Below are 13,857 nucleotides of genomic sequence, written 5' to 3'. Positions count from 1 at the left end.
AGTGCTGTCAAAGAGTTTAAAAATTTTTTATAGCAGCTTTACTGAAATACAGTTCACATCCTATAAAGTTACCCCTTTAAAGTATACAGTTCAGTGGTTCTTAGTATATTCCCATTTGTGCAACCATCACCACAATCTAATTTTAGTTTTCACCACCTGAAAGAGAACCCTTGTACCCATTAGTGTTGACTCCCAATTCTCGACACACCCCGCCAACCCCACAGCCCCTGGCAACCACTAATCTACTTTCTGCCTCTATGGACTTGACTATTATGGACATTTGATATAAATGAAATCTTATATGTGTTCTTTGGGGTCTAGCTTCCTTCAGCTTAGCATAGTATTTTTAAGATTCATCATGTTGTAGCATATTTTAGGACTTCTTTCTGTTTTACTGCTGAAAGATATTCCATTGTATGGATATATCACATATTTATCCATTTATCAGTTGATGGATATTTGGGTTGTTTCTGCTTCATGGCTATTATAAATAATGCTGCTCTGGATATTTATGTACAAGTTTTTGTGTGGACATAGGTGTTCAATTCTCTCGTGTGTATACCTAGGATTGGAATTGCTGAGTCATCTAACATTTTGAGAAAGTGACAAATTGCTTATCATTTTATGATTCCACCAGCAATGTATGAGGGTTCTAATTTTTTCACATTTATATTCTAGCATTTCTTATTGTCTTTTATTTTAGCCCTGCAAAGTGGTACAAAGTGGTATCTCAGTATGATTTTCATTTGCTTTTCCCTAATGACTAATGATATTGAGCATTTTTTCATGTGCCTGTTGGCCATTTATACATTTTTTTTTTTTTTTGAGAAATATCTATTTACATCCTTTGCCCATTTTTACTTGGGCTGTTTTTCTTTTTACTGTTGAGTTGTAAGAATTCTATGGTTCTAGATATAAGTCTCTTTTCAAATACATGATTTGTAATTTTTTAATTATTGTGTAGGTTGTCTTTGTACTTCTTGATGGTGTCTTTTGAAGAACAGAAGTTTTAATTTTTTAAAGCCCAATTTATCTATTTTTATAAGACATAAGAGAAGGATCACTCTTCTGTTTCTATAGCAGATGGCATGGTCTAGAACAGTGATTCTCAATAACTTTTGACCATGAACCATAGTAAGAAGCACATTTTGCTTTAGGATCCATCACATAAACACATTTTAAAAACACTGCTTAACCTTAATATAAGAAATACTATTTTATATTTTATTTTCTTTTTTGAACATCTGGTCTACAATTGCAATCTTTAAATTGGAGTTTTTAGTATATTTACCTTTAAAATTTTTTAAAAATTAAAAATCTTTTTTGGGGGATCAATTCAGTCTAGAAATGCTGTTATTAGTTCTGCTCCCCATCAGACTGGATCAAGTTAAAATAGGTTCCCTGATTGCTATTTGGGCTAAAATCTTCCTTTTCTTTAAGAAAAAATGTCAATAGTTGCCGTATCATCTAAAAATCTGTCACTTAGTTCTAATTCTGTAGAACCATTTGGAGAATTAAAGGGATATAGGTGTAGTTAAGTAAATGAGGCTGGGTTAGTTCTCAAGAGGCAAATACGGTTTAGATTTTTGACACTAAATCTACAAAGTTGTAAGTTGGCTTTGTTCTCCATCATCCAGCCATAGTTGGGCTTCTTTGTAGGGCCTGTGTGATTTTATGTCCAGAGGAAGGCAGTGTAAAGGAGAATGAGGGAATTTGTAAAGGATTGTTGAAGGAATTGGGAGTTTGAAAACTGGAGGACTCAGAAGGGGAGAGAGTATGTGTCTTGTTTTAGTGAGAATAACAGGCAAAGAAAGTCCAGTGAAGAGTTGGAGGTAGAGGTCATATCTTATTCATCTTTGTGTCTGCAGCATGTAGTAGTCTCTGGAATATAGTAGGGGCTCAGTACATGCTTATCAAGTTTAACCGCATTGAACTCCGTGTTTGGCCACACTGCGTGGCATGTGGGATCTTAGTTCCTGGGCCACTGACTGAACCCAGTCCCTGTTCAGCGGAAGTGTGAGTCTTCACCACTGAACCAGCGGGAAAGTCCCTGAGCCGTGTTGAACTTAAACTCACAATAAAGAGCTTTCAGAAAAACTCCAAGCTACCAGACAAAAGACACTTAGACTACTGCCCTACTGCCCAACTTAGACATGTTGGACAGCTATTTGTGAGATGGGTCATAGAAGGGATTTAAGTATGAGCTGAACCAACAGTCCTGAAGTTCCTGTCTGCCTTAGCATCTGCGGTCCAGTAACATCATGGAACACCAAACAACATCCAGTTGTTTGGATGTTGGCAGCAGAGAGAGAGCCCCAGAAGCTTTTGCGGCATCATTATAGGTAGTTTTGAATATTTTGGAAGTTAGGAATGATAGAATGGTGACTGAATCTCAGGAGCCATAAAAGATTGTGTTTGTTGACTGTGATAGGGAGAAACAAAGCGAAGATTACAGAGCTGTCAGCTACCGAGGGCCCACTGTGTGCCGGATACTGTGCTGGATGGTCTGTATCAGGGGTCAGCAAACAGGCTGGTGGGCCACCCTGCAGTCTTTCTGGCACAGTTTTATGGGAGCATGGCCAATGTAAAATAGCTCGTATTGTCTATTTTTGTTTCTTAGTGGCAGGGTTGATTGGTTTTTATAATGTATGACCAAGAAAACAGAAAGTATTTACTATCATAAAGTATTTACAGAAAAAGTTTGCTGACCCCTGACTTAGTGTTGTGTTTTCAAATCATCATAACATGTATTACACACATTAACTCATTTAGCTTTACATTAACTCTGCAAGGCCGGTGGTATCCCTTTTCACAGAAGGGAACACCGAGGCTCAGAAAGACAAATTAATAACTCTCTTCAGGTTGTATAAAGCTTAAAAGTGCATTGGATTTGAACCAGGCATGATGGGCTCCAAAGTATAGAGGTAATACCTCTCCTGAAATTGTACCATGTAGGAAAGCATGGTTGTATTATAAATGTAATATATAATAGAATTATAAATATAAAGCATTTATTATATAAGCTATGTATTAAAATATTGCTTTCTTATAGCAGCAATTTTACACAAAATGGTTAAGACATAGGAAAACATCACTCTTTCAGACTTCTTTACAGTGTAATAAGTGTATTACAGTTGAGTGTGTTATGTGATTCTCTTCAGTAAAAGTAACGAGTTCAAAGTCTTCCTGAGTAAGGAGAATACAGTCTATTAAGGGAATAAGAATTGAATGATTTTCAGCTTCTGGATTCCACAGTGATTTCATGTATTTTTAAAGAGCTTAGTTTTATAATTATGATTATTGTGTAATACAGGCCTGTAGAATTGTATATTTAAAAGCCTTTCTTATAAAGTAGGATCCACTTCCTTTCCTTTTCCAGTTTCTAGAGACTGCTTGCAATTCTCAGCTTGTGGCCATCAGCCTCCATCTTCAAAGATGATTCCATTGGGTCTACCCAGACGATGCAGGATTATTTTCCTATTATAGGGCCAGCTGTTTGGCAACTTTATCTGAAAGCTTTATTCTCCTTTGACATGTAATATATCATCTTCATATATTCTAGAAATTAGATTGCAGTGTCTTTGATTGGAGGGCATTCTTCTGCCTATCACAATGGTCAACTGATTTTTGACAAAGAGGTCAAGACAATTTGATGAGGAAAGGATAGCATTTTCAACAAATGGTGCTCAGATACTTTGATATCCACATGTAAAGATGAAGTTGGACTCCTACCTCAGTTCACTTCAGTTCAGTTGCTCAGTCGTGTCCGACTCTGTGCGACCCCATGAACCACAGCACACCTGGCTTCCCTGTCCATCACCAACTCCAGGAGTCTACCCAAACTCATGTCCATCGAGTCGGTGATGCCATCCAACCATCTCATCCTCTGTCGTCCCCTCCTCCTCCTGCCCTCAATCTTTCCAAGCATCAGGGTCTTTTCAAATGAGTCAGCTCTTCGCATGAGGTGGCCAAAGTATTGGAGTTTCAGTATCAGCATCAGTCCTTCCAATGAACACCCAAGACTGATCTTGAGGATGGACTGGTTGGATCTCCTTGCAGCCCAAGGGACTCTCAAGAGTCTTCTCCAACACCATAGTTCAAAAGCATCAATTCTTTAGTGCTCAGCTTTCTTTATAGTCCAACTCTCACATCCATACATTACCACTGGAAAAACCATAGCCTTGACCAGATGGACCTTTGTTGGCAAAGTAATGTCTCTGCTTTTTAATGTGCTATCTAGGTTGGTCATCACTTTCCTTCCAAGGAGTAAGCATCTTTTAATTTCATGGCTGCAATCACCATCTGCAGTGATTTTGTAGCCCAAAAAATTAAGTCTGACACTGTTTCCACTGTTTCCCCATCTATTTGCCATGAAGTGATGGGACCAGATGCCATGATCTTAGTTTTCTGAATGTTGAGCTTTAAGCCAACTTTTTCAGTCTCCTCTTTCACTTTCATCAAGAGGCTCTTTAGTTCTTCGGACTCCTACCTCACACCATATAAAAAATAAAGTGTATCAGTGACTTAAATGTGAAAGCTAAAATGATAAAAATGCTTTAAAAATACAGGATTAAATATGACGTTGGATTTGTTTTGTTGCTGTTCAGTCGTTCTGCCATGTCCGCCTCTTTGCGACCCCATGGACTATAGAGTGCCAGGCTCCTCTGTCTTCCACTGTCTGCCGGAGTTTGTTCCAATTCATGTCCGTTGAGCCGGGGATGCTATTAATATCTAACTATCTCATCCTCTGCTGACCCCTTCTTTTGTCTTCATCTTGGATTAGGCAATGGTTACTTAGATATGACATGAAATGCACAAGCAACAAGAGGAAAAGTTGATACTTTGTCAAAAAAACTTGTTTCAAAGGACACCACCAACAAAGTGAGACAACAACCTACAGAATGGGAGAAAACATTTGCTAAACACTTTTCTGGTAAAAGACTTGCACCCAAAAAATAAAAGAATTCTTATAAGTCAACCATAAGAAAATAACACAACTTAAAAAATGAATGAAAGATCTGAATTGATGCTTCATCAAAGATAAACAAATGGCAAATAAATATACGATAAGGTGCTTAACATCATTTGTCACTGGAGAATTTCTAATTAAAGTGAGATACTATTGGCATGGCTGAAATCCAGAAAAGATGTGGAGCAGCAGGAACTCTTATTCATTGCTGGTAGAAATGCAAAATGGTGCATGCACTCAGGAAGACGTTTTGATAGTTTCTTACAATGCTAAATGTTATCTCATTATATAACCCAGTAATTGTGCTCTTAAGTCTTTACCCAATTGATTTGAAAACTTAGGTTCACAAAAAGATCTGCATGTGAATGTTTATAATAACTTCATTCATAATTGCCCAAAATTGGAAGCCACAAAAATGTCCTTCAATATTTGACTGGATAAACAAACTGTGGTACACTCATACAGTGGAAAATTATTCAGCAATAAAAAGGAATGAGCTATCAAGTCATGAAAAGACATGGAAGAACATTAAACAGATTGCTGTGTGAAAGAAATCAATCTGAAGAGACTATCTACTGTGTGGTTGCAGTCGTTCTGGAAAAGGCTAAACTGGAGACATTAAAACGATCAATGTGATGGCAAGGAGTGTTGAATAGGCGAAGTGCAGGGAATTTTTAGGGTGGTAAAGCTACTGTATGATACTTTAGTGGTGGGTACATAATATGCATTTGTCAAAATCTATCGAACTTTCAGCACAGTGAGTAAATATTTGTTGTAATCTATTCAGGCTGCTGTAGCCATGAACCATAGGCTTAAACATTTATTTCTCACAGTTCTGGAGGCTGGAAAGTCCAAGCTCAAGGCACTGGCAGATGCTTGCTTCCTGGTTCAGAGACAAATGTCTTCTCGTTGTGACCTCACATGAAGGAAGGAGTGAGTGAGTTCTCTGGGGTCTTTTGTAAAGGCACTAATTCCATTCACAAGGGCCTCATCCTCATGACATAATCACCTTCTAAAGGTCCCACCCCCACATAGCGTCGCATTGGGGATTAGGTTTCAACATATGAATTAGGGAGTAAGGGACAGACACAAGCCTTCATTCTATAGCATGACTGTAATATGAATTTGCAAAAAATCGTTTAGAAGGTGGGATAACCCAGGAAGAAATGTACACTGTGACAAGAGGATCTAACTGTATTATAGATATATGAAACAACCTCTTTAAAGGGAATGGAGGAAAAGGCGCTGACCTAAGTAACTTTGGAAATGAGGGATGTGTGTAAGACTCAGTGCAAAAGGAACCACACAGAAGCACTCTACTCTCAGTGATAAAGTTGTTTCTCATGGGAACACAGGTTAACACTTTCGGTACTTGTCAAATTCTGATACTTCTGATATTGGAACTGAAGTAAATGGATTTTGGGTGGTGGAAGCCAGATTTCTCACCATTGGAGTAAGAATTTACAGATAAACAAGGGAAGGAAACTAGAATGATCTATGCAGTGTTTACCTTAGTATAGATACAGATGGTTACATATAGAAATACATAAACCTATATATAAACACACAAGTTCATATTCCTATGTGTATTTCTTCTGTCAGCTGAGAAAGTTTCAAAGACATTTGGGAGCAGCAAGCAGACTTAAGGCTCAGATCTCAGCTCCTAATATTATTCTCTAAAGAAGGAACTAGGGCTCCTTGGAGAACTGGCTGATTCTGGGGCTGCGGCTGGAAATGTGGAAGATGAGTCTGGATCATCTGTTAGTGCCAGAAAGTGGGGAAGTGCTAACAACAACAGTGACACCCACATTGATAAGGGTGTGTCATTAAGTGGAAGCATTGGAGTTGTTGGCAAGTTTAAATATTTAAGATGTTTAAAATGGCCATTACTATAACAGCTCTGTTTATGGCCTAGCTGGGAGACTGAGCAATTGCTTGGCCTCTGAGAGATTCTGGTTCTCAATTGTAAAACGGAAGAAATAATGCCCTCCATGAAGAGGGATTACAAGAATTGTTAGACTATGAGTACAACTCGGCACAGGGTCCCCCGAAAAGGTCCACAGACAAGCTTCACAATGTCCTCCTCACTGGAATCTGTGGAGTGGCCTTGCCAAAACAGATCTGATACACACGGCCAGCCCTAGTCCTTCCTCTACCAAATTTAACACCCCCAAATGATTAGCCAGTTAACCTCATGCCATTTGTTGAATATTCGTTATTGACTCACTTTAAGAAATTTTTGATCAGCCGTGGGTGTTCATCAGAAGGACTGATGTTGAAGCTGAAACTCCAATACTTTGGCCACCTGATGCGAAGAGCTGAGTCATTTGGAAAGACCCTGATGCTGGGAAAGATTGAGGGCAGGAGGAGAAGGGGACGACAGGATGAGATGATTGGATGGCATCACTGACTCAATGGACATGAGTTTGGCTAAACTCCGTGAGTTGGTGATGGACAGGGAGGCCTGGCCTGCTGCGGTCCATTGGGTCGCAAAGAGTCGGACATGACTGAACAACTGAACTGAATTTATTTTAATTGGAGGATAATTGCTTTACAATATTATGATGGTTTTTGTCATACATCAGCATAAATCTGCCACAGGTATTCATATGTCCCCCTATATTGACTCACTTTTAACTTCATTTGGTTCAGCTACTCAGTCAACATTGAATTTGAACTTGGACTAGGTGGGATGTGGGAAAGAATTCATGTATTATCTTGCCATCAAGGTGCTACGGGTCTCAATGAAATATACACTGGGCAGCACCCAGATGCACAGAAGTTCACAATGGCTTCTGGTGTCTCCTTCCTGCCCAGTCCTCGTCTAAGTCAGTGTTACAGAAGGCACCTGTTCCTCATGGCATATTAGAAGGGCCCGGCTGTGACCTCTTATTTGAAATTTGAGGCATTGCGAAGACTTCTCTACGCCCAGCTGTGGTGTTTGTACCACTGTCTATGAGACTGGGCACTTTAGCAGGAAGAGCACTGGATGCTAGGACTCAGGCCCCGGGAGAACTCTGCAGACCTGAGACGGTTGTGTGACCTTGGGTAAGTCACTGTTTGTCTCCAGGTTTGATTCTATAAACATGACATGTACATGGAAACACAGACCACAAAGATGTACAGACCTCTTTCAGGATCCCTCTTAGCTGACACCAAGGTTTGCTGTGTAATTTGGAATGATGGATTAAAATTTAGCCAAGAAAAGTAGCTCTGATGGAGTGGCTACAAACACCTCAACAGGTGATATAAACATAAGGATACTCTGACTCGGACAACATGCTGACTCTGTATTCAGATGTCCATTCTGCTGATCTGCTTATTTTTCTGAATTCCCATTCTGGCTTATACACTCTAAAAAGCCTCAGGCATTTGCTTGATGGAGAGAAATAGCTTCCACAGAAAAGTGTTTTGAATTACCAAACACAGAGTTATAGAGCAGAAAGGTGTAATTACAAAGGAGACTGAGAAAAGTTTGGTGGTTAATGGGAAATTTCCTTTTTTTTTTTTTTTCTGGCTGTGTCACACAGCATTTGGGATCTTGGTTCCCTGACCAGGGAACCCCCTGCAGTGGAAGCCTGGAGTCTTAACCACTGGCCCACCAGGGAAGTCCAGTGGGAAATTTCTGACATGTTTCCTGAGACATGTAAACCATACAGAAGGCCAGGGTGAGAGTGGAATACTTTGAGTCAAGGGTGCAAAAAAAAGGCAAGGGAGTGTCCCTCAGGATTTAATCTTTTCATTTTATTTTTATATTTTACTGTGTTTTAAATGTTAAATTTGATTCTGTTTGGGGCTCAACATTAGAATTAGGAAACATTGATTTGTAGAGTTTCGGGGACCCTTAGATAAGTCTACTGCCTTCTCTCCACCCTTGCCCTGTCCCTGCCGTGTCCTTAGCTGAGAGGAGGCTCTTTTTAGAGAGAGAGATGGAAAGAAATCATAGGGGACAAGTCCAGGGTGACAAGATCCACCATCCATCATGACTCCTGACCACGAACAGTTGGAGCCTTTCTCTTTACTCTGTGGGTTTTTTTTTTTAATTAACCTTTTTTCATTTTTCCTACTTTAGAATTTCACATTACAGTCCTTTGTTCATTCTCCTCTTTTCTCTCGATAATGAAAATGGATATAATATGAACTTAAACTCACTTGCCCTGGGTCATTGCCAGTGCTTAATAAAAGTGTATTAGTATTTGTAGTAATGGTAATAACCCACAGATAATGATGTCGCTAAAGACCAAAGGGTCCCCTTGCGTGAGAAGCCCCCCCTTTCCAGTCGTCTAGCTTTGCAGAATTTAATGGAGACCTTGACTGCTTCAGATAGTCATTGTCCCTTTTAAATTATCAAGGTTTCATGGAGACAAGCGTTCTTCACTTAAGGGTTTTCCAGACTGTCTGATGTGCTGGGCTCTGGGTAACCTTGTTCCTATGTCATCATATGTCATGCTGCCTCTCGGAAATTGTTCCCTGATGTTTGCAAAAATGAACTACTTAAAGGAAAACTAAAAAAAATTCCTTTTACTCACTTACACACACACACACGCACACTTTACTATTGGAAATGGTTACTTTCAGATAAGTGGGTCAGGGTCATGAGGGGAATTGAAGCTGTGTGATGTGAGGAATGGTGGAAGGAAAGGCCAGGCTTCATGGAGACAAGAATGAGATGTGACACGCATCTTCAGAAATCTGAAGATTTATGGAAGAGAGATTTGAACTTTTATGGATGGGCCCGTTAGGTATAGAGAAGAATACCACCAAATGCACAGGTATAAGAAGCAGCTGGTCTTGATTTGCCATGTGCTGTGCTGGGTTGCTCAGGCATGTCTGACTCTTTGCAACCCCATGGACTGTAGACCACCAGGCTTCTCCATCCATGGGATTTCCCAGGCAAGAACACTAGAGTGGGTTGCCATTTCCTTCTCCAGGGGTATCTTCCTGATCCAGGAATCGAACCTGGGTCCTCTGCATTGCAGGCAGATTCCTTACCAACTGAACTACAGGGGAACCCTTGGAGGTTTGCTATGAGGGAGGCCTTTCTCCTTAGCCATTTGGGAAGAAAGATGCTTGCCTAGAAGTGGCCAGTTCCCTATCCCTGGCGTGCTGCAGCAGAAACAAGCAGCCCCTCAGCTGGGACCGTGTGCTGTTCAGTTGCTGACTGAACTCTTTGCAGGCAAGAATACTGGAGTGGGTTGTGCCCTCCTCCAGGGGATCTTCCCAACCCAGGAATCAAACCCATATCTCCAGCATCTCCTGCATTGCAGGCAAGTTCTTTACCCACTGAGCCCTCAGCTGGGAACTATGAAGGAAGGATTATAAGCATTTGGTGACTTTTGCATTAAATCATTTGAGAATCCCTTGTAACCCTGAGAAGCAATAGTTCTATGTGGTTCTTGACATGAGAATCTAGGATCTGATTTTTATGTTGCAGAATGGGAGCCCCAGGGCTTTCTTGATAGAGAGTTCAAGTCTAGGATCTGGCTTTAGGAAGGAAGAAATGGCCCTTTCAATGGCCCAGCATATCCCCAGGCCCCAGGGTGATACTGTCTCACCTCAGGCAAACTGTAGCTGGATCTAGCCAGTGTCAACTACTTCTCTGAAAAACAGGTAATGGAATTGAAAAGAGATGGGAAAAGAAACAATAAGCCATTCTAGTCAAGAGAGAAGACCTTTGAAAGAGGGATAAACAGTGGTGCTTGATGCTACAGAGAGGACAAGGACGCTAAGGAATGAGAAGAGGGCGTTAGATTTGTCAAGGAGGAACCAGGGGCAGCTTCAAGAGTGTGGTGGGGCAGAAGCTTGACCTCAGGGCCACAGGAACACTGATGAGAAGTAAAGGCAAGAAATTCAGACCACATGCTCATGGATTTGATGGCAAGAACAATTGGAGCCTAGACAGGTAAGACCTATGAAGATTGAAGTCACAAGGGAAGGAGAATGAAGATGAGGACAAGTAGTGAATCTTGGAGGCAGAAAGGATGTTGGATAGGAGAAAAAGAGAACCTCAGTATGATATTTCTGGTTTGCAAGGTGCTTTACAAGTAGCAATTCTTGATGCAATTTGATCTTTTAAGTAATAGTATTCTACAGTCTTCAGATATCATCTCCATTTTTTCAGGTCCACAAATAGACTCCAAGCAGATGGGATGAGCTTTAAGGAGAAATCCTATGGTCAGAAGGGGATATTAGAGTGTGGCTATGGAGGAAACTGCCCAGAGGTAGAGTCCCCAAGGACACCACCCCTGAACACCACTGCTGAATTCAATGACCACCTTATTCCTGTTCCCTGACCCTGTTGACCACTTCCTCCATCTGGAACCCCCTTCTGCTTTTGATTATCTTCTCCTCTGGTTTTCCCCCCACTCCTCAGTCTTCTTTCCAGCCTCTTCCTCTGTCCCTTAGATGTTAATTCTAGGCTTCTGGCTTGGCCATTTCTCTTCCTGCTCTTCACACTTTTCCAGATGCTCTCATCTGTCCTGTGGCTCATGATGCTTCTCACATCTAAATCTCTGGCCCAGTCCTCTTTCCTCAGCTCCCAGCCCCTGAGTCCAACTTCCCATTGTCCTCCATTTGGATGTCCCATAGGCACTTAAAAGGAAACATTTCTAGACCTAAACTTATTATGTCCACAAACTCTATTTTCTCCTATAATCCCCGTCTTTAGAGTGACCATACATCCCAGGTTGCCTGGGATAGTCTCAGTTTAAATCTGTTGTCCCAGCATATTAATAATATTTAATAATATTAATTATTAGATAATAATAATAATATTTCCACATTATTTATTGTTCATCTCACTCCAGTAGACTGAGACTCTGGAGAATGGAGATGGTGTCTTTTTCACTTTGATATTCCCACTGTCAAACAAGAGTCTAGGCTATAGAACACACTCAATAAATGTCAAGTAAAGACCATGAGGGCTTCCCAGGTGGTGCTACTGGTAAAGAATCTACCTGCCAATGCAGGAAATGCAAGAGACTTGGGTTTGATCCCTGGGTTGGGATGATCCCCTGGAGTAGGTAGGAAATGGCAACCTACTCCAATATTCTTGCCTGGAAAATTCCGGAGACATAGGAGCCTGACGGATTACAGTCCATGGAGTCACAAAGAGTTAGACACGACTGAATGACTAAACACAGAAAGACCATGAAGATGAAACTAAGGGATAGAATTGGAACCATAGAATATTAGAGCTGAACAGATAGGCCTTTAGACTTGTCTTCTCATTTTATATAAGTCAATTGAGGCCCAGTGTGGTCAATGAACTTGACCAAAGTCACATGGCCAATTAGTAGCAGGGTCAGTGTTAGACCCCATATCTGTCAGAATTTATCTAAGGCTCTTGTCTAGGTGGTTTACATGTTCTTCATTAAATAGAGGGACAACTCAGCAATCAACCTTCAGTAGGTTTTCGGGTGTGTCCTAGGGATTTGGGGTGTGGCATGGAGGGGCAAGGGCTTCTCTGGTGGCTCAGTGGCAAGAAATCTGCCTGCAATGTAGGAGATGCAGGAGATACGGGTGTGATTCCTGAGTGGGGAAGATCCCCTGGAGGAGGGCGTGGTAACCCACTCCAGTACTCTTGCCTGGAGAGTCCTATGGACAGAGGAGCCTGGCGGGCAACATACAGCCCGTGGGGTTGCAGAGTCGGACACGACCGAAACAGCTAATCACGCATGCATGCACGGAGGGACCAGTGTAGATATTCTTACTCCCAGTAATGTTCAAAACGGCTGAGCAGACCTTTCAAGACCTATTTGAGAGGCATTACCCAGTTTTCTCTTGGAGACATTTTTACCTTCTTAGCATTGCCAGACCAAGTGAAAATAAAATCTGATCTGACAGGAGCACAGGTGTTGTCTTTTGTTCGCGTTTTTAAACTGAGAATCAGATGCTGTGAGATATCCTCAGCACAGCAAGTGGGAGGCTATGATATCCTTTATTGCTCTGACTCTTGTGTTGGTGGATGTGGGGATTCTAGAAAAGAGGCTATCTGACTGCCTTTAGTAGAATTCTTACCCCCTTTTTAGTTCACTTCTGATTCTTCTGTTACCCTGGTCTTGCTAAGACATCATTTGATTTTGAAAAAAAAAAAAAAATCATTCCCTTTTCTACAACTTTAAGGCTCCTCTGTCCAATCCTTGGAGCAGATTTGGACATTCATATCATATATATGAGATGTATATATATATACACACATATATATATATATATATACACATATATATGTATATATATCTGTCCCTAGTGGCTCAGATGGTAAAGAATCTGCCTGCAATGCAGGAGACCCAGGTTCAATCCCTGGGTCGAAAAGATCCTCTAGAGAAGGGAATGGCAACCCACTCCAGTATTCTTGCCTGGAGAATCCCATGGACAGAGGAGCCTGGCAGGCTATAGTCCATGGGGTTGCAAGAGTCATATATATATATATATAAGATGTATATATATTTGTCAGAGAAGGCAATGGCACCCCACTCCAGTATTCTTGCCTGGAAAAATCCCATGGACAGAGGAGCCTGATGGGCTTCAGTCTATGGGGTCGCTAAGAGTTGGACATGACTGAGCAACTTCACTTTCACTTTTCACTTTCATGTATTGGAGAAGGAAATGGCAACCCACTCCAGTGTTCTTGCCTGGAGAATCCCAGGGACGGGGGAGCCTGGGGGGCTGCCGTCTATGGGGTCGCACAGTTGGACACAAATGAAGTGACTTAGCAGCAGCAACATATATATTTGTATGATGTATATATGTATACATACACCCCCCCCCAAAAAAATTCTATGTCTCTGCTTTGTTCTTGGCCAGACTGAATTTCTCTCCTCTTCTTATACTTTATACTTAAATTCATCATTCCTTAAATGTCTAATCCTCTCTCTTTTCTAAACACT

The sequence above is a fragment of the Cervus canadensis genome, chromosome 14, assembly GCF_019320065.1.
Source record: "Cervus canadensis isolate Bull #8, Minnesota chromosome 14, ASM1932006v1, whole genome shotgun sequence".
Taxonomy (NCBI): Eukaryota; Metazoa; Chordata; class Mammalia; order Artiodactyla; family Cervidae; genus Cervus; species Cervus canadensis.
The sequence above is the reverse complement of the archived record's forward strand: the minus strand, read 5'-3'. Positions refer to the sequence as shown.